General features: G+C 51.6%; 65 non-coding genes across 65 annotated transcripts; all 65 read left to right on the top strand.

Moving 5' to 3' along the window:
- The first annotated feature begins 89 nt into the window (after positions 1 to 89).
- On the top strand, positions 90 to 208 carry LOC116008808. The gene has a single exon (XR_004096164.1). It is a non-coding gene; the product is annotated as a 5S ribosomal RNA (ribosomal RNA).
- Positions 209 to 345: 137 nt separating this feature from the next.
- On the top strand, positions 346 to 464 carry LOC116008884. Its single transcript, XR_004096235.1, has one exon. It is a non-coding gene; the product is annotated as a 5S ribosomal RNA (ribosomal RNA).
- Positions 465 to 601: 137 nt separating this feature from the next.
- LOC116008297 lies at positions 602 to 720 on the top strand. Its single transcript, XR_004095689.1, has one exon. It is a non-coding gene; the product is annotated as a 5S ribosomal RNA (ribosomal RNA).
- Positions 721 to 857: 137 nt separating this feature from the next.
- On the top strand, positions 858 to 976 carry LOC116009164. The gene has a single exon (XR_004096441.1). It is a non-coding gene; the product is annotated as a 5S ribosomal RNA (ribosomal RNA).
- Positions 977 to 1,113: 137 nt separating this feature from the next.
- On the top strand, positions 1,114 to 1,232 carry LOC116008585. Its single transcript, XR_004095959.1, has one exon. It is a non-coding gene; the product is annotated as a 5S ribosomal RNA (ribosomal RNA).
- A 137-nt stretch (positions 1,233 to 1,369) lies between these two features.
- LOC116008883 lies at positions 1,370 to 1,488 on the top strand. Its single transcript, XR_004096234.1, has one exon. It is a non-coding gene; the product is annotated as a 5S ribosomal RNA (ribosomal RNA).
- A 137-nt stretch (positions 1,489 to 1,625) lies between these two features.
- LOC116009162 lies at positions 1,626 to 1,744 on the top strand. The gene has a single exon (XR_004096439.1). It is a non-coding gene; the product is annotated as a 5S ribosomal RNA (ribosomal RNA).
- A 137-nt stretch (positions 1,745 to 1,881) lies between these two features.
- Positions 1,882 to 2,000, top strand: LOC116009161. Its single transcript, XR_004096438.1, has one exon. It is a non-coding gene; the product is annotated as a 5S ribosomal RNA (ribosomal RNA).
- A 137-nt stretch (positions 2,001 to 2,137) lies between these two features.
- On the top strand, positions 2,138 to 2,256 carry LOC116009160. The gene has a single exon (XR_004096437.1). It is a non-coding gene; the product is annotated as a 5S ribosomal RNA (ribosomal RNA).
- Positions 2,257 to 2,393: 137 nt separating this feature from the next.
- Positions 2,394 to 2,512, top strand: LOC116009159. The gene has a single exon (XR_004096436.1). It is a non-coding gene; the product is annotated as a 5S ribosomal RNA (ribosomal RNA).
- A 137-nt stretch (positions 2,513 to 2,649) lies between these two features.
- LOC116009155 lies at positions 2,650 to 2,768 on the top strand. Its single transcript, XR_004096434.1, has one exon. It is a non-coding gene; the product is annotated as a 5S ribosomal RNA (ribosomal RNA).
- A 137-nt stretch (positions 2,769 to 2,905) lies between these two features.
- LOC116009144 lies at positions 2,906 to 3,024 on the top strand. Its single transcript, XR_004096423.1, has one exon. It is a non-coding gene; the product is annotated as a 5S ribosomal RNA (ribosomal RNA).
- A 137-nt stretch (positions 3,025 to 3,161) lies between these two features.
- On the top strand, positions 3,162 to 3,280 carry LOC116009137. Its single transcript, XR_004096417.1, has one exon. It is a non-coding gene; the product is annotated as a 5S ribosomal RNA (ribosomal RNA).
- A 137-nt stretch (positions 3,281 to 3,417) lies between these two features.
- Positions 3,418 to 3,536, top strand: LOC116009136. The gene has a single exon (XR_004096416.1). It is a non-coding gene; the product is annotated as a 5S ribosomal RNA (ribosomal RNA).
- Positions 3,537 to 3,673: 137 nt separating this feature from the next.
- Positions 3,674 to 3,792, top strand: LOC116009135. Its single transcript, XR_004096415.1, has one exon. It is a non-coding gene; the product is annotated as a 5S ribosomal RNA (ribosomal RNA).
- A 137-nt stretch (positions 3,793 to 3,929) lies between these two features.
- LOC116009134 lies at positions 3,930 to 4,048 on the top strand. The gene has a single exon (XR_004096414.1). It is a non-coding gene; the product is annotated as a 5S ribosomal RNA (ribosomal RNA).
- Positions 4,049 to 4,185: 137 nt separating this feature from the next.
- On the top strand, positions 4,186 to 4,304 carry LOC116009132. The gene has a single exon (XR_004096412.1). It is a non-coding gene; the product is annotated as a 5S ribosomal RNA (ribosomal RNA).
- A 137-nt stretch (positions 4,305 to 4,441) lies between these two features.
- On the top strand, positions 4,442 to 4,560 carry LOC116009131. Its single transcript, XR_004096411.1, has one exon. It is a non-coding gene; the product is annotated as a 5S ribosomal RNA (ribosomal RNA).
- A 137-nt stretch (positions 4,561 to 4,697) lies between these two features.
- Positions 4,698 to 4,816, top strand: LOC116009130. The gene has a single exon (XR_004096410.1). It is a non-coding gene; the product is annotated as a 5S ribosomal RNA (ribosomal RNA).
- A 137-nt stretch (positions 4,817 to 4,953) lies between these two features.
- Positions 4,954 to 5,072, top strand: LOC116009129. The gene has a single exon (XR_004096409.1). It is a non-coding gene; the product is annotated as a 5S ribosomal RNA (ribosomal RNA).
- A 137-nt stretch (positions 5,073 to 5,209) lies between these two features.
- Positions 5,210 to 5,328, top strand: LOC116009123. Its single transcript, XR_004096404.1, has one exon. It is a non-coding gene; the product is annotated as a 5S ribosomal RNA (ribosomal RNA).
- A 137-nt stretch (positions 5,329 to 5,465) lies between these two features.
- LOC116009110 lies at positions 5,466 to 5,584 on the top strand. The gene has a single exon (XR_004096392.1). It is a non-coding gene; the product is annotated as a 5S ribosomal RNA (ribosomal RNA).
- Positions 5,585 to 5,721: 137 nt separating this feature from the next.
- Positions 5,722 to 5,840, top strand: LOC116009098. The gene has a single exon (XR_004096381.1). It is a non-coding gene; the product is annotated as a 5S ribosomal RNA (ribosomal RNA).
- Positions 5,841 to 5,977: 137 nt separating this feature from the next.
- Positions 5,978 to 6,096, top strand: LOC116009087. Its single transcript, XR_004096370.1, has one exon. It is a non-coding gene; the product is annotated as a 5S ribosomal RNA (ribosomal RNA).
- Positions 6,097 to 6,233: 137 nt separating this feature from the next.
- Positions 6,234 to 6,352, top strand: LOC116009075. Its single transcript, XR_004096359.1, has one exon. It is a non-coding gene; the product is annotated as a 5S ribosomal RNA (ribosomal RNA).
- Positions 6,353 to 6,489: 137 nt separating this feature from the next.
- Positions 6,490 to 6,608, top strand: LOC116009070. The gene has a single exon (XR_004096354.1). It is a non-coding gene; the product is annotated as a 5S ribosomal RNA (ribosomal RNA).
- Positions 6,609 to 6,745: 137 nt separating this feature from the next.
- LOC116009068 lies at positions 6,746 to 6,864 on the top strand. The gene has a single exon (XR_004096352.1). It is a non-coding gene; the product is annotated as a 5S ribosomal RNA (ribosomal RNA).
- A 137-nt stretch (positions 6,865 to 7,001) lies between these two features.
- On the top strand, positions 7,002 to 7,120 carry LOC116009066. Its single transcript, XR_004096351.1, has one exon. It is a non-coding gene; the product is annotated as a 5S ribosomal RNA (ribosomal RNA).
- Positions 7,121 to 7,257: 137 nt separating this feature from the next.
- On the top strand, positions 7,258 to 7,376 carry LOC116009065. Its single transcript, XR_004096350.1, has one exon. It is a non-coding gene; the product is annotated as a 5S ribosomal RNA (ribosomal RNA).
- A 137-nt stretch (positions 7,377 to 7,513) lies between these two features.
- Positions 7,514 to 7,632, top strand: LOC116009064. The gene has a single exon (XR_004096349.1). It is a non-coding gene; the product is annotated as a 5S ribosomal RNA (ribosomal RNA).
- A 137-nt stretch (positions 7,633 to 7,769) lies between these two features.
- On the top strand, positions 7,770 to 7,888 carry LOC116009063. The gene has a single exon (XR_004096348.1). It is a non-coding gene; the product is annotated as a 5S ribosomal RNA (ribosomal RNA).
- Positions 7,889 to 8,025: 137 nt separating this feature from the next.
- Positions 8,026 to 8,144, top strand: LOC116009062. The gene has a single exon (XR_004096347.1). It is a non-coding gene; the product is annotated as a 5S ribosomal RNA (ribosomal RNA).
- Positions 8,145 to 8,281: 137 nt separating this feature from the next.
- LOC116009061 lies at positions 8,282 to 8,400 on the top strand. Its single transcript, XR_004096346.1, has one exon. It is a non-coding gene; the product is annotated as a 5S ribosomal RNA (ribosomal RNA).
- A 137-nt stretch (positions 8,401 to 8,537) lies between these two features.
- Positions 8,538 to 8,656, top strand: LOC116009053. The gene has a single exon (XR_004096345.1). It is a non-coding gene; the product is annotated as a 5S ribosomal RNA (ribosomal RNA).
- Positions 8,657 to 8,793: 137 nt separating this feature from the next.
- LOC116009042 lies at positions 8,794 to 8,912 on the top strand. The gene has a single exon (XR_004096344.1). It is a non-coding gene; the product is annotated as a 5S ribosomal RNA (ribosomal RNA).
- A 137-nt stretch (positions 8,913 to 9,049) lies between these two features.
- Positions 9,050 to 9,168, top strand: LOC116009030. Its single transcript, XR_004096343.1, has one exon. It is a non-coding gene; the product is annotated as a 5S ribosomal RNA (ribosomal RNA).
- Positions 9,169 to 9,305: 137 nt separating this feature from the next.
- On the top strand, positions 9,306 to 9,424 carry LOC116009017. The gene has a single exon (XR_004096341.1). It is a non-coding gene; the product is annotated as a 5S ribosomal RNA (ribosomal RNA).
- Positions 9,425 to 9,561: 137 nt separating this feature from the next.
- On the top strand, positions 9,562 to 9,680 carry LOC116009006. Its single transcript, XR_004096340.1, has one exon. It is a non-coding gene; the product is annotated as a 5S ribosomal RNA (ribosomal RNA).
- Positions 9,681 to 9,817: 137 nt separating this feature from the next.
- LOC116008995 lies at positions 9,818 to 9,936 on the top strand. Its single transcript, XR_004096336.1, has one exon. It is a non-coding gene; the product is annotated as a 5S ribosomal RNA (ribosomal RNA).
- Positions 9,937 to 10,073: 137 nt separating this feature from the next.
- On the top strand, positions 10,074 to 10,192 carry LOC116008983. The gene has a single exon (XR_004096326.1). It is a non-coding gene; the product is annotated as a 5S ribosomal RNA (ribosomal RNA).
- A 137-nt stretch (positions 10,193 to 10,329) lies between these two features.
- LOC116008971 lies at positions 10,330 to 10,448 on the top strand. The gene has a single exon (XR_004096315.1). It is a non-coding gene; the product is annotated as a 5S ribosomal RNA (ribosomal RNA).
- A 137-nt stretch (positions 10,449 to 10,585) lies between these two features.
- On the top strand, positions 10,586 to 10,704 carry LOC116008959. Its single transcript, XR_004096304.1, has one exon. It is a non-coding gene; the product is annotated as a 5S ribosomal RNA (ribosomal RNA).
- A 137-nt stretch (positions 10,705 to 10,841) lies between these two features.
- LOC116008947 lies at positions 10,842 to 10,960 on the top strand. The gene has a single exon (XR_004096293.1). It is a non-coding gene; the product is annotated as a 5S ribosomal RNA (ribosomal RNA).
- A 137-nt stretch (positions 10,961 to 11,097) lies between these two features.
- Positions 11,098 to 11,216, top strand: LOC116008935. The gene has a single exon (XR_004096282.1). It is a non-coding gene; the product is annotated as a 5S ribosomal RNA (ribosomal RNA).
- A 137-nt stretch (positions 11,217 to 11,353) lies between these two features.
- LOC116008924 lies at positions 11,354 to 11,472 on the top strand. Its single transcript, XR_004096271.1, has one exon. It is a non-coding gene; the product is annotated as a 5S ribosomal RNA (ribosomal RNA).
- Positions 11,473 to 11,609: 137 nt separating this feature from the next.
- Positions 11,610 to 11,728, top strand: LOC116008912. The gene has a single exon (XR_004096260.1). It is a non-coding gene; the product is annotated as a 5S ribosomal RNA (ribosomal RNA).
- Positions 11,729 to 11,865: 137 nt separating this feature from the next.
- Positions 11,866 to 11,984, top strand: LOC116008899. The gene has a single exon (XR_004096249.1). It is a non-coding gene; the product is annotated as a 5S ribosomal RNA (ribosomal RNA).
- A 137-nt stretch (positions 11,985 to 12,121) lies between these two features.
- On the top strand, positions 12,122 to 12,240 carry LOC116008888. The gene has a single exon (XR_004096238.1). It is a non-coding gene; the product is annotated as a 5S ribosomal RNA (ribosomal RNA).
- Positions 12,241 to 12,377: 137 nt separating this feature from the next.
- LOC116008876 lies at positions 12,378 to 12,496 on the top strand. The gene has a single exon (XR_004096227.1). It is a non-coding gene; the product is annotated as a 5S ribosomal RNA (ribosomal RNA).
- A 137-nt stretch (positions 12,497 to 12,633) lies between these two features.
- LOC116008865 lies at positions 12,634 to 12,752 on the top strand. Its single transcript, XR_004096216.1, has one exon. It is a non-coding gene; the product is annotated as a 5S ribosomal RNA (ribosomal RNA).
- Positions 12,753 to 12,889: 137 nt separating this feature from the next.
- LOC116008853 lies at positions 12,890 to 13,008 on the top strand. Its single transcript, XR_004096205.1, has one exon. It is a non-coding gene; the product is annotated as a 5S ribosomal RNA (ribosomal RNA).
- A 137-nt stretch (positions 13,009 to 13,145) lies between these two features.
- LOC116008842 lies at positions 13,146 to 13,264 on the top strand. The gene has a single exon (XR_004096194.1). It is a non-coding gene; the product is annotated as a 5S ribosomal RNA (ribosomal RNA).
- A 137-nt stretch (positions 13,265 to 13,401) lies between these two features.
- On the top strand, positions 13,402 to 13,520 carry LOC116008830. The gene has a single exon (XR_004096185.1). It is a non-coding gene; the product is annotated as a 5S ribosomal RNA (ribosomal RNA).
- Positions 13,521 to 13,657: 137 nt separating this feature from the next.
- On the top strand, positions 13,658 to 13,776 carry LOC116008819. Its single transcript, XR_004096174.1, has one exon. It is a non-coding gene; the product is annotated as a 5S ribosomal RNA (ribosomal RNA).
- A 137-nt stretch (positions 13,777 to 13,913) lies between these two features.
- Positions 13,914 to 14,032, top strand: LOC116008807. The gene has a single exon (XR_004096163.1). It is a non-coding gene; the product is annotated as a 5S ribosomal RNA (ribosomal RNA).
- A 137-nt stretch (positions 14,033 to 14,169) lies between these two features.
- Positions 14,170 to 14,288, top strand: LOC116008795. Its single transcript, XR_004096152.1, has one exon. It is a non-coding gene; the product is annotated as a 5S ribosomal RNA (ribosomal RNA).
- Positions 14,289 to 14,425: 137 nt separating this feature from the next.
- Positions 14,426 to 14,544, top strand: LOC116008754. The gene has a single exon (XR_004096114.1). It is a non-coding gene; the product is annotated as a 5S ribosomal RNA (ribosomal RNA).
- A 137-nt stretch (positions 14,545 to 14,681) lies between these two features.
- LOC116008928 lies at positions 14,682 to 14,800 on the top strand. Its single transcript, XR_004096275.1, has one exon. It is a non-coding gene; the product is annotated as a 5S ribosomal RNA (ribosomal RNA).
- Positions 14,801 to 14,937: 137 nt separating this feature from the next.
- Positions 14,938 to 15,056, top strand: LOC116008782. Its single transcript, XR_004096140.1, has one exon. It is a non-coding gene; the product is annotated as a 5S ribosomal RNA (ribosomal RNA).
- A 137-nt stretch (positions 15,057 to 15,193) lies between these two features.
- On the top strand, positions 15,194 to 15,312 carry LOC116008529. Its single transcript, XR_004095905.1, has one exon. It is a non-coding gene; the product is annotated as a 5S ribosomal RNA (ribosomal RNA).
- A 137-nt stretch (positions 15,313 to 15,449) lies between these two features.
- On the top strand, positions 15,450 to 15,568 carry LOC116008300. Its single transcript, XR_004095692.1, has one exon. It is a non-coding gene; the product is annotated as a 5S ribosomal RNA (ribosomal RNA).
- A 138-nt stretch (positions 15,569 to 15,706) lies between these two features.
- Positions 15,707 to 15,825, top strand: LOC116008937. The gene has a single exon (XR_004096284.1). It is a non-coding gene; the product is annotated as a 5S ribosomal RNA (ribosomal RNA).
- Positions 15,826 to 15,962: 137 nt separating this feature from the next.
- LOC116008771 lies at positions 15,963 to 16,081 on the top strand. Its single transcript, XR_004096129.1, has one exon. It is a non-coding gene; the product is annotated as a 5S ribosomal RNA (ribosomal RNA).
- A 137-nt stretch (positions 16,082 to 16,218) lies between these two features.
- Positions 16,219 to 16,337, top strand: LOC116008670. Its single transcript, XR_004096037.1, has one exon. It is a non-coding gene; the product is annotated as a 5S ribosomal RNA (ribosomal RNA).
- Positions 16,338 to 16,475: 138 nt separating this feature from the next.
- LOC116008927 lies at positions 16,476 to 16,594 on the top strand. The gene has a single exon (XR_004096274.1). It is a non-coding gene; the product is annotated as a 5S ribosomal RNA (ribosomal RNA).
- Positions 16,595 to 16,614: the final 20 nt, after the last annotated feature.

Here is a 16,614-nt window from a genome sequence, read left to right as displayed (position 1 = left end):
GGTACTATCCTTTTAAACCGCTAAACCGCTAAGCGACAGTAGTTGCGCGGAGAGAGAGGTTCAAGTACATTTTGCGCGCAGTACATGACCTATGCGATCATACCAGCACTAATGCACCGGATCCCATCAGAACTCCGAAGTGAAGCGTGCTTGGGCGAGAGTAGTACTAGGATCGGTGACCCCCTAGGAAGTCCTCGTGTTGCATCCCCCACCCTCTGTTCAATTTTTCTTTTAAATCGCTGGACCGCTCGCTAAGGGTACTATCCTTTTAAACCGCTAAACCGCTAAGCGAGAGAAGTTGCGCGGAGAGAGAGGGTCAAATACATTTTGCGCGCAGTACATGACGAATGCGATCATACCAGCACTAATGCACCGGATCCCATCAGAACTCTGAAGTTAAGCGTGGTTGGGCGAGAGTAGTACTAGGATGTGTGACCCCCTGGGAAGTCCTCGTGTTGCTTCCCCCACCCTCTTTTTAATTTTTCTTTTAAACCACTGGACCGCTCGCTAAGGGTACTATCCTTTTAAACTGCTAAACCGCTAAGCGAGAGAAGTTGCGCGGAGAGAGAGGGTCAAGTACACTTTGCGCGCAGTACATGACGGATGCGATCATACCAGCACTAATGCACCGGATCCCATCAGAACTCCGAAGTGAAGCGTGCTTGGGCGAGAGTAGTACTAGGATGGGTGACCCCCTGGGAAGTCCTCGTGTTACATCCCCCACCCTCTTTTCAATTTTTCTTTTACACCGCTAGACCGCTCGCTAAGGGTACTATCCTTTTAAACCGCAAAACCGCTAAGCGAGAGAAGTTGCGCGGAGAGAGAGGGTCAAGTACATTTTGCGCGCAGTACGTGACGGATGCGATCATACCAGCACTAATGCACCGGATCCCATCAGAACTCCGAAGTTAAGCGTGCTTGGGCGAGAGTAGTACTAGGATGGGTGACCCCCTGGGAAGTCCTCGTGTTGCATCCCCCACCCTCTTTTTAATCTTTCTTTTAAACCGCTGGACCGCTCGCTAAGGGTACTATCCTTTTAAACCGCTAAACCGCTAAGCGAGAGAAGTTGCGCGGAGAGAGAGGGTCAAGTACATTTTGCGCGCAGTACATGACGGATGCGATCATACCATCACTAATGCACCGGATCCCATCAGAACTCCGAAGTTATGCGTGGTTGGGCGAGAGTAGTACTAGGATGGGTGACCCCCTTGGAAGTCCTCGTGTTGCATCCCCCAACCTCTTTTCAATTTTTCTTTTAAACCGCTGGACCGCTCGCTAAGGGTACTATCCTTTTAAACCGCTAAACCGCTAAGCGAGAGAAGTTGCGCGGAGAGAGAGGGTCAAGTACATTTTGCGCGCAGTACATGACGGATGCGATCATACCAGCACTAATGCACCGGATCCCATCAGAACTCCGAAGTTAAGCGTGGTTGGGCGAGAGTAGTACTAGGATGTGTGACCCCCTGGGAAGTCATCGTGTTGCTTCCCCCACCCTCTTTTTAATTTTTCTTTTAAACCACTGGACCGCTCGCTAAGGGTACTATCCTTTTAAACTGCTAAACCGCTAAGCGAGAGAAGTTGCGTGGAGAGAGAGGGTCAAGTACACTTTGCGCGCAGTACATGACGGATGCGATCATACCAGCACTAATGCACCGGATCCCATCAGAACTCCGAAGTTAAGCGTGCTTGGGCGAGAGTAGTACTAGGATGGGTGACCCCCTGGGAAGTCCTCGTGTTGCATCCCCCACCCTCTTTTTAATCTTTCTTTTAAACCGCTGGACCGCTCGCTAAGGGTACTATCCTTTTAAACCGCTAAACCGCTAAGCGAGAGAAGTTGCGCGGAGAGAGAGGGTCAAGTACATTTTGCGCGCAGTACGTGACGGATGCGATCATACCAGCACTAATGCACCGGATCCCATCAGAACTCCGAAGTTAAGCGTGCTTGGGCGAGAGTAGTACTAGGATGGGTGACCCCCTGGGAAGTCCTCGTGTTGCATCCCCCACCCTCTTTTTAATCTTTCTTTTAAACCGCTGGACCGCTCGCTAAGGGTACTATCCTTTTAAACCGCTAAACCGCTAAGCGAGAGAAGTTGCGCGGAGAGAGAGGGTCAAGTACATTTTGCGCGCAGTACGTGACGGATGCGATCATACCAGCACTAATGCACCGGATCCCATCAGAACTCCGAAGTTAAGCGTGCTTGGGCGAGAGTAGTACTAGGATGGGTGACCCCCTGGGAAGTCCTCGTGTTGCATCCCCCACCCTCTTTTTAATCTTTCTTTTAAACCGCTGGACCGCTCGCTAAGGGTACTATCCTTTTAAACCGCTAAACCGCTAAGCGAGAGAAGTTGCGCGGAGAGAGAGGGTCAAGTACATTTTGCGCGCAGTACGTGACGGATGCGATCATACCAGCACTAATGCACCGGATCCCATCAGAACTCCGAAGTTAAGCGTGCTTGGGCGAGAGTAGTACTAGGATGGGTGACCCCCTGGGAAGTCCTCGTGTTGCATCCCCCACCCTCTTTTTAATCTTTCTTTTAAACCGCTGGACCGCTCGCTAAGGGTACTATCCTTTTAAACCGCTAAACCGCTAAGCGAGAGAAGTTGCGCGGAGAGAGAGGGTCAAGTACATTTTGCGCGCAGTACGTGACGGATGCGATCATACCAGCACTAATGCACCGGATCCCATCAGAACTCCGAAGTTAAGCGTGCTTGGGCGAGAGTAGTACTAGGATGGGTGACCCCCTGGGAAGTCCTCGTGTTGCATCCCCCACCCTCTTTTTAATCTTTCTTTTAAACCGCTGGACCGCTCGCTAAGGGTACTATCCTTTTAAACCGCTAAACCGCTAAGCGAGAGAAGTTGCGCGGAGAGAGAGGGTCAAGTACATTTTGCGCGCAGTACGTGACGGATGCGATCATACCAGCACTAATGCACCGGATCCCATCAGAACTCCGAAGTTAAGCGTGCTTGGGCGAGAGTAGTACTAGGATGGGTGACCCCCTGGGAAGTCCTCGTGTTGCATCCCCCACCCTCTTTTTAATCTTTCTTTTAAACCGCTGGACCGCTCGCTAAGGGTACTATCCTTTTAAACCGCTAAACCGCTAAGCGAGAGAAGTTGCGCGGAGAGAGAGGGTCAAGTACATTTTGCGCGCAGTACGTGACGGATGCGATCATACCAGCACTAATGCACCGGATCCCATCAGAACTCCGAAGTTAAGCGTGCTTGGGCGAGAGTAGTACTAGGATGGGTGACCCCCTGGGAAGTCCTCGTGTTGCATCCCCCACCCTCTTTTTAATCTTTCTTTTAAACCGCTGGACCGCTCGCTAAGGGTACTATCCTTTTAAACCGCTAAACCGCTAAGCGAGAGAAGTTGCGCGGAGAGAGAGGGTCAAGTACATTTTGCGCGCAGTACGTGACGGATGCGATCATACCAGCACTAATGCACCGGATCCCATCAGAACTCCGAAGTTAAGCGTGCTTGGGCGAGAGTAGTACTAGGATGGGTGACCCCCTGGGAAGTCCTCGTGTTGCATCCCCCACCCTCTTTTTAATCTTTCTTTTAAACCGCTGGACCGCTCGCTAAGGGTACTATCCTTTTAAACCGCTAAACCGCTAAGCGAGAGAAGTTGCGCGGAGAGAGAGGGTCAAGTACATTTTGCGCGCAGTACGTGACGGATGCGATCATACCAGCACTAATGCACCGGATCCCATCAGAACTCCGAAGTTAAGCGTGCTTGGGCGAGAGTAGTACTAGGATGGGTGACCCCCTGGGAAGTCCTCGTGTTGCATCCCCCACCCTCTTTTTAATCTTTCTTTTAAACCGCTGGACCGCTCGCTAAGGGTACTATCCTTTTAAACCGCTAAACCGCTAAGCGAGAGAAGTTGCGCGGAGAGAGAGGGTCAAGTACATTTTGCGCGCAGTACGTGACGGATGCGATCATACCAGCACTAATGCACCGGATCCCATCAGAACTCCGAAGTTAAGCGTGCTTGGGCGAGAGTAGTACTAGGATGGGTGACCCCCTGGGAAGTCCTCGTGTTGCATCCCCCACCCTCTTTTTAATCTTTCTTTTAAACCGCTGGACCGCTCGCTAAGGGTACTATCCTTTTAAACCGCTAAACCGCTAAGCGAGAGAAGTTGCGCGGAGAGAGAGGGTCAAGTACATTTTGCGCGCAGTACGTGACGGATGCGATCATACCAGCACTAATGCACCGGATCCCATCAGAACTCCGAAGTTAAGCGTGCTTGGGCGAGAGTAGTACTAGGATGGGTGACCCCCTGGGAAGTCCTCGTGTTGCATCCCCCACCCTCTTTTTAATCTTTCTTTTAAACCGCTGGACCGCTCGCTAAGGGTACTATCCTTTTAAACCGCTAAACCGCTAAGCGAGAGAAGTTGCGCGGAGAGAGAGGGTCAAGTACATTTTGCGCGCAGTACGTGACGGATGCGATCATACCAGCACTAATGCACCGGATCCCATCAGAACTCCGAAGTTAAGCGTGCTTGGGCGAGAGTAGTACTAGGATGGGTGACCCCCTGGGAAGTCCTCGTGTTGCATCCCCCACCCTCTTTTTAATCTTTCTTTTAAACCGCTGGACCGCTCGCTAAGGGTACTATCCTTTTAAACCGCTAAACCGCTAAGCGAGAGAAGTTGCGCGGAGAGAGAGGGTCAAGTACATTTTGCGCGCAGTACGTGACGGATGCGATCATACCAGCACTAATGCACCGGATCCCATCAGAACTCCGAAGTTAAGCGTGCTTGGGCGAGAGTAGTACTAGGATGGGTGACCCCCTGGGAAGTCCTCGTGTTGCATCCCCCACCCTCTTTTTAATCTTTCTTTTAAACCGCTGGACCGCTCGCTAAGGGTACTATCCTTTTAAACCGCTAAACCGCTAAGCGAGAGAAGTTGCGCGGAGAGAGAGGGTCAAGTACATTTTGCGCGCAGTACGTGACGGATGCGATCATACCAGCACTAATGCACCGGATCCCATCAGAACTCCGAAGTTAAGCGTGCTTGGGCGAGAGTAGTACTAGGATGGGTGACCCCCTGGGAAGTCCTCGTGTTGCATCCCCCACCCTCTTTTTAATCTTTCTTTTAAACCGCTGGACCGCTCGCTAAGGGTACTATCCTTTTAAACCGCTAAACCGCTAAGCGAGAGAAGTTGCGCGGAGAGAGAGGGTCAAGTACATTTTGCGCGCAGTACGTGACGGATGCGATCATACCAGCACTAATGCACCGGATCCCATCAGAACTCCGAAGTTAAGCGTGCTTGGGCGAGAGTAGTACTAGGATGGGTGACCCCCTGGGAAGTCCTCGTGTTGCATCCCCCACCCTCTTTTTAATCTTTCTTTTAAACCGCTGGACCGCTCGCTAAGGGTACTATCCTTTTAAACCGCTAAACCGCTAAGCGAGAGAAGTTGCGCGGAGAGAGAGGGTCAAGTACATTTTGCGCGCAGTACGTGACGGATGCGATCATACCAGCACTAATGCACCGGATCCCATCAGAACTCCGAAGTTAAGCGTGCTTGGGCGAGAGTAGTACTAGGATGGGTGACCCCCTGGGAAGTCCTCGTGTTGCATCCCCCACCCTCTTTTTAATCTTTCTTTTAAACCGCTGGACCGCTCGCTAAGGGTACTATCCTTTTAAACCGCTAAACCGCTAAGCGAGAGAAGTTGCGCGGAGAGAGAGGGTCAAGTACATTTTGCGCGCAGTACGTGACGGATGCGATCATACCAGCACTAATGCACCGGATCCCATCAGAACTCCGAAGTTAAGCGTGCTTGGGCGAGAGTAGTACTAGGATGGGTGACCCCCTGGGAAGTCCTCGTGTTGCATCCCCCACCCTCTTTTTAATCTTTCTTTTAAACCGCTGGACCGCTCGCTAAGGGTACTATCCTTTTAAACCGCTAAACCGCTAAGCGAGAGAAGTTGCGCGGAGAGAGAGGGTCAAGTACATTTTGCGCGCAGTACGTGACGGATGCGATCATACCAGCACTAATGCACCGGATCCCATCAGAACTCCGAAGTTAAGCGTGCTTGGGCGAGAGTAGTACTAGGATGGGTGACCCCCTGGGAAGTCCTCGTGTTGCATCCCCCACCCTCTTTTTAATCTTTCTTTTAAACCGCTGGACCGCTCGCTAAGGGTACTATCCTTTTAAACCGCTAAACCGCTAAGCGAGAGAAGTTGCGCGGAGAGAGAGGGTCAAGTACATTTTGCGCGCAGTACGTGACGGATGCGATCATACCAGCACTAATGCACCGGATCCCATCAGAACTCCGAAGTTAAGCGTGCTTGGGCGAGAGTAGTACTAGGATGGGTGACCCCCTGGGAAGTCCTCGTGTTGCATCCCCCACCCTCTTTTTAATCTTTCTTTTAAACCGCTGGACCGCTCGCTAAGGGTACTATCCTTTTAAACCGCTAAACCGCTAAGCGAGAGAAGTTGCGCGGAGAGAGAGGGTCAAGTACATTTTGCGCGCAGTACGTGACGGATGCGATCATACCAGCACTAATGCACCGGATCCCATCAGAACTCCGAAGTTAAGCGTGCTTGGGCGAGAGTAGTACTAGGATGGGTGACCCCCTGGGAAGTCCTCGTGTTGCATCCCCCACCCTCTTTTTAATCTTTCTTTTAAACCGCTGGACCGCTCGCTAAGGGTACTATCCTTTTAAACCGCTAAACCGCTAAGCGAGAGAAGTTGCGCGGAGAGAGAGGGTCAAGTACATTTTGCGCGCAGTACGTGACGGATGCGATCATACCAGCACTAATGCACCGGATCCCATCAGAACTCCGAAGTTAAGCGTGCTTGGGCGAGAGTAGTACTAGGATGGGTGACCCCCTGGGAAGTCCTCGTGTTGCATCCCCCACCCTCTTTTTAATCTTTCTTTTAAACCGCTGGACCGCTCGCTAAGGGTACTATCCTTTTAAACCGCTAAACCGCTAAGCGAGAGAAGTTGCGCGGAGAGAGAGGGTCAAGTACATTTTGCGCGCAGTACGTGACGGATGCGATCATACCAGCACTAATGCACCGGATCCCATCAGAACTCCGAAGTTAAGCGTGCTTGGGCGAGAGTAGTACTAGGATGGGTGACCCCCTGGGAAGTCCTCGTGTTGCATCCCCCACCCTCTTTTTAATCTTTCTTTTAAACCGCTGGACCGCTCGCTAAGGGTACTATCCTTTTAAACCGCTAAACCGCTAAGCGAGAGAAGTTGCGCGGAGAGAGAGGGTCAAGTACATTTTGCGCGCAGTACGTGACGGATGCGATCATACCAGCACTAATGCACCGGATCCCATCAGAACTCCGAAGTTAAGCGTGCTTGGGCGAGAGTAGTACTAGGATGGGTGACCCCCTGGGAAGTCCTCGTGTTGCATCCCCCACCCTCTTTTTAATCTTTCTTTTAAACCGCTGGACCGCTCGCTAAGGGTACTATCCTTTTAAACCGCTAAACCGCTAAGCGAGAGAAGTTGCGCGGAGAGAGAGGGTCAAGTACATTTTGCGCGCAGTACGTGACGGATGCGATCATACCAGCACTAATGCACCGGATCCCATCAGAACTCCGAAGTTAAGCGTGCTTGGGCGAGAGTAGTACTAGGATGGGTGACCCCCTGGGAAGTCCTCGTGTTGCATCCCCCACCCTCTTTTTAATCTTTCTTTTAAACCGCTGGACCGCTCGCTAAGGGTACTATCCTTTTAAACCGCTAAACCGCTAAGCGAGAGAAGTTGCGCGGAGAGAGAGGGTCAAGTACATTTTGCGCGCAGTACGTGACGGATGCGATCATACCAGCACTAATGCACCGGATCCCATCAGAACTCCGAAGTTAAGCGTGCTTGGGCGAGAGTAGTACTAGGATGGGTGACCCCCTGGGAAGTCCTCGTGTTGCATCCCCCACCCTCTTTTTAATCTTTCTTTTAAACCGCTGGACCGCTCGCTAAGGGTACTATCCTTTTAAACCGCTAAACCGCTAAGCGAGAGAAGTTGCGCGGAGAGAGAGGGTCAAGTACATTTTGCGCGCAGTACGTGACGGATGCGATCATACCAGCACTAATGCACCGGATCCCATCAGAACTCCGAAGTTAAGCGTGCTTGGGCGAGAGTAGTACTAGGATGGGTGACCCCCTGGGAAGTCCTCGTGTTGCATCCCCCACCCTCTTTTTAATCTTTCTTTTAAACCGCTGGACCGCTCGCTAAGGGTACTATCCTTTTAAACCGCTAAACCGCTAAGCGAGAGAAGTTGCGCGGAGAGAGAGGGTCAAGTACATTTTGCGCGCAGTACGTGACGGATGCGATCATACCAGCACTAATGCACCGGATCCCATCAGAACTCCGAAGTTAAGCGTGCTTGGGCGAGAGTAGTACTAGGATGGGTGACCCCCTGGGAAGTCCTCGTGTTGCATCCCCCACCCTCTTTTTAATCTTTCTTTTAAACCGCTGGACCGCTCGCTAAGGGTACTATCCTTTTAAACCGCTAAACCGCTAAGCGAGAGAAGTTGCGCGGAGAGAGAGGGTCAAGTACATTTTGCGCGCAGTACGTGACGGATGCGATCATACCAGCACTAATGCACCGGATCCCATCAGAACTCCGAAGTTAAGCGTGCTTGGGCGAGAGTAGTACTAGGATGGGTGACCCCCTGGGAAGTCCTCGTGTTGCATCCCCCACCCTCTTTTTAATCTTTCTTTTAAACCGCTGGACCGCTCGCTAAGGGTACTATCCTTTTAAACCGCTAAACCGCTAAGCGAGAGAAGTTGCGCGGAGAGAGAGGGTCAAGTACATTTTGCGCGCAGTACGTGACGGATGCGATCATACCAGCACTAATGCACCGGATCCCATCAGAACTCCGAAGTTAAGCGTGCTTGGGCGAGAGTAGTACTAGGATGGGTGACCCCCTGGGAAGTCCTCGTGTTGCATCCCCCACCCTCTTTTTAATCTTTCTTTTAAACCGCTGGACCGCTCGCTAAGGGTACTATCCTTTTAAACCGCTAAACCGCTAAGCGAGAGAAGTTGCGCGGAGAGAGAGGGTCAAGTACATTTTGCGCGCAGTACGTGACGGATGCGATCATACCAGCACTAATGCACCGGATCCCATCAGAACTCCGAAGTTAAGCGTGCTTGGGCGAGAGTAGTACTAGGATGGGTGACCCCCTGGGAAGTCCTCGTGTTGCATCCCCCACCCTCTTTTTAATCTTTCTTTTAAACCGCTGGACCGCTCGCTAAGGGTACTATCCTTTTAAACCGCTAAACCGCTAAGCGAGAGAAGTTGCGCGGAGAGAGAGGGTCAAGTACATTTTGCGCGCAGTACGTGACGGATGCGATCATACCAGCACTAATGCACCGGATCCCATCAGAACTCCGAAGTTAAGCGTGCTTGGGCGAGAGTAGTACTAGGATGGGTGACCCCCTGGGAAGTCCTCGTGTTGCATCCCCCACCCTCTTTTTAATCTTTCTTTTAAACCGCTGGACCGCTCGCTAAGGGTACTATCCTTTTAAACCGCTAAACCGCTAAGCGAGAGAAGTTGCGCGGAGAGAGAGGGTCAAGTACATTTTGCGCGCAGTACGTGACGGATGCGATCATACCAGCACTAATGCACCGGATCCCATCAGAACTCCGAAGTTAAGCGTGCTTGGGCGAGAGTAGTACTAGGATGGGTGACCCCCTGGGAAGTCCTCGTGTTGCATCCCCCACCCTCTTTTTAATCTTTCTTTTAAACCGCTGGACCGCTCGCTAAGGGTACTATCCTTTTAAACCGCTAAACCGCTAAGCGAGAGAAGTTGCGCGGAGAGAGAGGGTCAAGTACATTTTGCGCGCAGTACGTGACGGATGCGATCATACCAGCACTAATGCACCGGATCCCATCAGAACTCCGAAGTTAAGCGTGCTTGGGCGAGAGTAGTACTAGGATGGGTGACCCCCTGGGAAGTCCTCGTGTTGCATCCCCCACCCTCTTTTTAATCTTTCTTTTAAACCGCTGGACCGCTCGCTAAGGGTACTATCCTTTTAAACCGCTAAACCGCTAAGCGAGAGAAGTTGCGCGGAGAGAGAGGGTCAAGTACATTTTGCGCGCAGTACGTGACGGATGCGATCATACCAGCACTAATGCACCGGATCCCATCAGAACTCCGAAGTTAAGCGTGCTTGGGCGAGAGTAGTACTAGGATGGGTGACCCCCTGGGAAGTCCTCGTGTTGCATCCCCCACCCTCTTTTTAATCTTTCTTTTAAACCGCTGGACCGCTCGCTAAGGGTACTATCCTTTTAAACCGCTAAACCGCTAAGCGAGAGAAGTTGCGCGGAGAGAGAGGGTCAAGTACATTTTGCGCGCAGTACGTGACGGATGCGATCATACCAGCACTAATGCACCGGATCCCATCAGAACTCCGAAGTTAAGCGTGCTTGGGCGAGAGTAGTACTAGGATGGGTGACCCCCTGGGAAGTCCTCGTGTTGCATCCCCCACCCTCTTTTTAATCTTTCTTTTAAACCGCTGGACCGCTCGCTAAGGGTACTATCCTTTTAAACCGCTAAACCGCTAAGCGAGAGAAGTTGCGCGGAGAGAGAGGGTCAAGTACATTTTGCGCGCAGTACGTGACGGATGCGATCATACCAGCACTAATGCACCGGATCCCATCAGAACTCCGAAGTTAAGCGTGCTTGGGCGAGAGTAGTACTAGGATGGGTGACCCCCTGGGAAGTCCTCGTGTTGCATCCCCCACCCTCTTTTTAATCTTTCTTTTAAACCGCTGGACCGCTCGCTAAGGGTACTATCCTTTTAAACCGCTAAACCGCTAAGCGAGAGAAGTTGCGCGGAGAGAGAGGGTCAAGTACATTTTGCGCGCAGTACGTGACGGATGCGATCATACCAGCACTAATGCACCGGATCCCATCAGAACTCCGAAGTTAAGCGTGCTTGGGCGAGAGTAGTACTAGGATGGGTGACCCCCTGGGAAGTCCTCGTGTTGCATCCCCCACCCTCTTTTTAATCTTTCTTTTAAACCGCTGGACCGCTCGCTAAGGGTACTATCCTTTTAAACCGCTAAACCGCTAAGCGAGAGAAGTTGCGCGGAGAGAGAGGGTCAAGTACATTTTGCGCGCAGTACGTGACGGATGCGATCATACCAGCACTAATGCACCGGATCCCATCAGAACTCCGAAGTTAAGCGTGCTTGGGCGAGAGTAGTACTAGGATGGGTGACCCCCTGGGAAGTCCTCGTGTTGCATCCCCCACCCTCTTTTTAATCTTTCTTTTAAACCGCTGGACCGCTCGCTAAGGGTACTATCCTTTTAAACCGCTAAACCGCTAAGCGAGAGAAGTTGCGCGGAGAGAGAGGGTCAAGTACATTTTGCGCGCAGTACGTGACGGATGCGATCATACCAGCACTAATGCACCGGATCCCATCAGAACTCCGAAGTTAAGCGTGCTTGGGCGAGAGTAGTACTAGGATGGGTGACCCCCTGGGAAGTCCTCGTGTTGCATCCCCCACCCTCTTTTTAATCTTTCTTTTAAACCGCTGGACCGCTCGCTAAGGGTACTATCCTTTTAAACCGCTAAACCGCTAAGCGAGAGAAGTTGCGCGGAGAGAGAGGGTCAAGTACATTTTGCGCGCAGTACGTGACGGATGCGATCATACCAGCACTAATGCACCGGATCCCATCAGAACTCCGAAGTTAAGCGTGCTTGGGCGAGAGTAGTACTAGGATGGGTGACCCCCTGGGAAGTCCTCGTGTTGCATCCCCCACCCTCTTTTTAATCTTTCTTTTAAACCGCTGGACCGCTCGCTAAGGGTACTATCCTTTTAAACCGCTAAACCGCTAAGCGAGAGAAGTTGCGCGGAGAGAGAGGGTCAAGTACATTTTGCGCGCAGTACGTGACGGATGCGATCATACCAGCACTAATGCACCGGATCCCATCAGAACTCCGAAGTTAAGCGTGCTTGGGCGAGAGTAGTACTAGGATGGGTGACCCCCTGGGAAGTCCTCGTGTTGCATCCCCCACCCTCTTTTTAATCTTTCTTTTAAACCGCTGGACCGCTCGCTAAGGGTACTATCCTTTTAAACCGCTAAACCGCTAAGCGAGAGAAGTTGCGCGGAGAGAGAGGGTCAAGTACATTTTGCGCGCAGTACGTGACGGATGCGATCATACCAGCACTAATGCACCGGATCCCATCAGAACTCCGAAGTTAAGCGTGCTTGGGCGAGAGTAGTACTAGGATGGGTGACCCCCTGGGAAGTCCTCGTGTTGCATCCCCCACCCTCTTTTTAATCTTTCTTTTAAACCGCTGGACCGCTCGCTAAGGGTACTATCCTTTTAAACCGCTAAACCGCTAAGCGAGAGAAGTTGCGCGGAGAGAGAGGGTCAAGTACATTTTGCGCGCAGTACGTGACGGATGCGATCATACCAGCACTAATGCACCGGATCCCATCAGAACTCCGAAGTTAAGCGTGCTTGGGCGAGAGTAGTACTAGGATGGGTGACCCCCTGGGAAGTCCTCGTGTTGCATCCCCCACCCTCTTTTTAATCTTTCTTTTAAACCGCTGGACCGCTCGCTAAGGGTACTATCCTTTTAAACCGCTAAACCGCTAAGCGAGAGAAGTTGCGCGGAGAGAGAGGGTCAAGTACATTTTGCGCGCAGTACGTGACGGATGCGATCATACCAGCACTAATGCACCGGATCCCATCAGAACTCCGAAGTTAAGCGTGCTTGGGCGAGAGTAGTACTAGGATGGGTGACCCCCTGGGAAGTCCTCGTGTTGCATCCCCCACCCTCTTTTTAATCTTTCTTTTAAACCGCTGGACCGCTCGCTAAGGGTACTATCCTTTTAAACCGCTAAACCGCTAAGCGAGAGAAGTTGCGCGGAGAGAGAGGGTCAAGTACATTTTGCGCGCAGTACGTGACGGATGCGATCATACCAGCACTAATGCACCGGATCCCATCAGAACTCCGAAGTTAAGCGTGCTTGGGCGAGAGTAGTACTAGGATGGGTGACCCCCTGGGAAGTCCTCGTGTTGCATCCCCCACCCTCTTTTTAATCTTTCTTTTAAACCGCTGGACCGCTCGCTAAGGGTACTATCCTTTTAAACCGCTAAACCGCTAAGCGAGAGAAGTTGCGCGGAGAGAGAGGGTCAAGTACATTTTGCGCGCAGTACGTGACGGATGCGATCATACCAGCACTAATGCACCGGATCCCATCAGAACTCCGAAGTTAAGCGTGCTTGGGCGAGAGTAGTACTAGGATGGGTGACCCCCTGGGAAGTCCTCGTGTTGCATCCCCCACCCTCTTTTTAATCTTTCTTTTAAACCGCTGGACCGCTCGCTAAGGGTACTATCCTTTTAAACCGCTAAACCGCTAAGCGAGAGAAGTTGCGCGGAGAGAGAGGGTCAAGTACATTTTGCGCGCAGTACGTGACGGATGCGATCATACCAGCACTAATGCACCGGATCCCATCAGAACTCCGAAGTTAAGCGTGCTTGGGCGAGAGTAGTACTAGGATGGGTGACCCCCTGGGAAGTCCTCGTGTTGCATCCCCCACCCTCTTTTTAATCTTTCTTTTAAACCGCTGGACCGCTCGCTAAGGGTACTATCCTTTTAAACCGCTAAACCGCTAAGCGAGAGAAGTTGCGCGGAGAGAGAGGGTCAAGTACATTTTGCGCGCAGTACGTGACGGATGCGATCATACCAGCACTAATGCACCGGATCCCATCAGAACTCCGAAGTTAAGCGTGCTTGGGCGAGAGTAGTACTAGGATGGGTGACCCCCTGGGAAGTCCTCGTGTTGCATCCCCCACCCTCTTTTTAATCTTTCTTTTAAACCGCTGGACCGCTCGCTAAGGGTACTATCCTTTTAAACCGCTAAACCGCTAAGCGAGAGAAGTTGCGCGGAGAGAGAGGGTCAAGTACATTTTGCGCGCAGTACGTGACGGATGCGATCATACCAGCACTAATGCACCGGATCCCATCAGAACTCCGAAGTTAAGCGTGCTTGGGCGAGAGTAGTACTAGGATGGGTGACCCCCTGGGAAGTCCTCGTGTTGCATCCCCCACCCTCTTTTTAATCTTTCTTTTAAACCGCTGGACCGCTCGCTAAGGGTACTATCCTTTTAAACCGCTAAACCGCTAAGCGAGAGAAGTTGCGCGGAGAGAGAGGGTCAAGTACATTTTGCGCGCAGTACGTGACGGATGCGATCATACCAGCACTAATGCACCGGATCCCATCAGAACTCCGAAGTTAAGCGTGCTTGGGCGAGAGTAGTACTAGGATGGGTGACCCCCTGGGAAGTCCTCGTGTTGCATCCCCCACCCTCTTTTTAATCTTTCTTTTAAACCGCTGGACCGCTCGCTAAGGGTACTATCCTTTTAAACCGCTAAACCGCTAAGCGAGAGAAGTTGCGCGGAGAGAGAGGGTCAAGTACATTTTGCGCGCAGTACATGACGGCTGCGATCATACCATCACTAATGCACTGGATCCCATCAGAACTCCGAAGTTATGCGTGCTTGGGCGAGAGTAGTACTAGGATGGGTGACCCCCTGGGAAGTCCTCGTGTTGCATCCCCCACCCTCTTTTTAATCTTTCTTTTAAACCGCTGGACCGCTCGCTAAGGGTACTATCCTTTTAAACCGCTAAACCGCTAAGCGAGAGAAGTTGCGCGGAGAGAGAGGGTCAAGTACATTTTGCGCGCAGTACATGACGGATGCGATCATACCAGCACTAATGCACCGCATCCCATCAGAACTCCGAAGTTAAGCGTGCTTGGGCGAGAGTAGTACTAGGATTGGTGACCCCCTAGGAAGTCTTCGTGTTACATCCCCCACCCTCTTTTCAATTTTTCTTTTAAACCGCTGGACCGCTCGCTAAGGGTACTATCCTTTTAAACCGCTAAACCGCTAAGCGAGAGAAGTTGCGCGGAGAGAGAGGGTCAAGTACATTTTGCGCGCAGTACATGACGGATGCGATCATACCAGCACTAATGCACCGGATCCCATCAGAACTCCGAAGTTAAGCGTGCTTGGGCGAGAGTAGTACTAGGATGGGTGACCCCCTGGGAAGTCCTCGTGTTGCATCCCCCACCCTCTTTTTAATTTTTCTTTTAAACCGCTGGACCGCTCGCTAAGGGTACTATCCTTTTAAACCGCTAAACCGCTAAGCGAGAGAAGTTGCGCGGAGAGAGAGGTTCAAGTACATTTTGCGCGCAGTACATGACCGATGCGATCATACCAGCACTAATGCACCGGATCCCATCAGAACTCCGAAGTGAAGCGTGCTTGGGCGAGAGTAGTACAAGGATGGGTGACCCCCTGGGAAGTCCTCGTGTTGCATCCTCCACCCTCTTTTCAATTTTTCTTTTAAACCGCTGGACCGCTCGCTAAGGGTACTATTCTTTTAAACCGCTAAACCGCTAAGCGAGAGAAGTTGCGCGGAGAGAGAGGGTCAAGTACATTTTGCGCGCAGTACATGACCGATGCGATCATACCAGCACTAATGCACCGGATCCCATCAGAACTCCGAAGTGAAGCGTGCTTGGGCGAGAGTAGTACTAGGATGGGTGACCCCCTGGGAAGTCCTCGTGTTGCATCCCCCACCCTCTTTTCAATTTTTTCTTTTAAACCGCTGGACCGCTCGCTAAGGATACTATCCTTTTAAACCGCTAAACCGCTAAGCGAGAGAAGTTGCGCGGAGAGAGAGGGTCAAGTACATTTTGCGCGCAGTACATGACGGATGCGATCAAACCATCACTAATGCACCGGATCCCATCAGAACTCCGAAGTTATGCGTGCTTGGGCGAGAGTAGTACTAGGATGGGTGACCCCCTTGGAAGTCTTCGTGTTACATCCCCCACCCTCTTTTCAATTTTTCTTTTACACCGCTGGACCGCTCGCTAAGGGTACTATCCTTTTAAACCGCTAAACCGCTAAGCGAGAGAAGTTGCGCGGAGAGAGAGGGTCAAGTACATTTTGCGCGCAGTACATGACGGATGCGATCATACCAGCACTAATGCACCGGATCCCATCAGAACTCCGAAGTTAAGCGTGCTTGGGCGAGAGTAGTACTAGGATGGGTGACCCCCTGGGAAGTCCTCGTGTTGCATCCCCCACCCTCTTTTCAATTTTTCTTTTACACCGCTGGACCGCTCGCTAAGGGTACAATCCTTTTAAACCGCTAAACCGCTAAGCGAGAGAAGTTGCGCGGAGAGTGAGGGTCAAGTACATTTTGCGCGCAATACATGACGGATGCGATCATACCAGCACTAATGCACCGGATCCCATCAGAACTCCGAAGTTAAGCGTGCTTGGGCGAGAGTAGTACTAGGATTGGTGACCCCCTGGGAAGTCTTCGTGTTACATCCCCCACCCTCTTTTCAATTTTTTCTTTTAAACCGCTGTACCGCTCGCTAAGGATACTATCCTTTTAAACCGCTAAACCGCTAAGCGAGAGAAGTTGCGCGGAGAGAGAGGGTCAAGTACATTTTGCGCGCAGTACATGACGGATGCGATCATACCAGCACTAATGCACCGCATCCCATCAGAACTCCGAAGTTAAGCGTGCTTGGGCGAGAGTAGTACTAGGATTGGTGACCCCCTAGGAAGTCTTCGTGTTACATCCCCCACCCTCTTTTCAATTTTT

The sequence above is a fragment of the Ipomoea triloba genome, chromosome 16 (assembly GCF_003576645.1).
Source record: "Ipomoea triloba cultivar NCNSP0323 chromosome 16, ASM357664v1".
NCBI classification, from domain to species: Eukaryota; Viridiplantae; Streptophyta; class Magnoliopsida; order Solanales; family Convolvulaceae; genus Ipomoea; species Ipomoea triloba.
This window is presented reverse-complemented; position numbering and strand designations above follow the sequence as displayed.